Source organism: Nyctereutes procyonoides, unplaced genomic scaffold (genome assembly GCF_905146905.1).
Source record: "Nyctereutes procyonoides isolate TBG_1078 unplaced genomic scaffold, NYPRO_anot_genome, whole genome shotgun sequence".
NCBI classification, from domain to species: domain Eukaryota; kingdom Metazoa; phylum Chordata; class Mammalia; order Carnivora; family Canidae; genus Nyctereutes; species Nyctereutes procyonoides.
The window spans coordinates 29,885,887-29,886,897 of NW_026575136.1; the positions used below are offsets into that span (position 1 = coordinate 29,885,887).

Below are 1,011 nucleotides of genomic sequence, written 5' to 3' on the forward strand. Positions count from 1 at the left end.
TATTTCCACATTTTCAAATCCCTTTTAAATGTTTTCAATAAACTATTTAGGTTTTTATCCATTATTATGGAGGGTAGGGTTTTTTAATAGATTTTCCTCACAATTTTAGAAGTTCCCTATTACTGGGGTATTGATCTTTTATAAATGATATAGTGATTTATATTCTCATCTTCCATTTTTCTTTTGTTTAGGCATTTTTTGCTATGCAATTACTTTTTTTTTACTTGTATGCAGTTAAATATATCAAATTTTTATTTTATAATATATGAATTCCAGTAGATTAAGAAGGCAAATGCAATAGCAGTTTCTTTTATGTATTTATACTTTTTTAAAAGAAGTCCCAAATAAATACAGCTTTTATTGCATCTTTGAAATATCACAGATAAATCTAAAAAATCATCTGGCATCTTGTTCTTTTCTGTAGCTGGACAACTTGATCTTATTCATCAGCCAGTGAACTGTTCCTTTTTCAGAAACAGCTACCATCTGAAAATTTTCTGATATTCTTGTTTTTTACTGTTGTGACTTTTGAATCAAAGCAGCTGGGTTTGCTACAAGTCCAATGTCATTTCCTTCAAGAATTAACTTATCTTTCTGGGCTTGGGATACTGGACAAGCAACAGCTGGCCTCATCTGAGCCCTGCGGATGTATCTTTCACCCAAGAAATTTCAGATTTCAGTAAGAGAGCCATTCTTCTGAATAACAATGTTGATGGGGAAGTGAGCAAACACAGACCTCATCATGTAACGGAAACCCAGTGTACCGCCCTTGACCATGTTCTGCACGTGACTACAGGCAGTGTGGACAGTAGCCAGTTCTTTTCTATTTCCCACCATTTGTCAACTCAGGAGCATCTTCTTTTTCTTTCCAAGGAGTCTGACGAGTTCATTGCTTATGTGATTAAAGTCCCTCTGGAGTCCTTCACAATAACAGTGTGCCCCTTCAGAGTGATGTTGACATTTTCTGGAATGTCGACACTCTGATTGCTGAGAATTGTCTTCATTCTTGCA

The 1,011-nt window shown here is 35.1% G+C and overlaps 1 pseudogene; it reads right to left on the reverse strand.

Moving 5' to 3' along the window:
- Positions 1-396: 396 nt before the first annotated feature.
- On the reverse strand, positions 397-1,011 carry LOC129495463 (60S ribosomal protein L9-like; annotated as a pseudogene).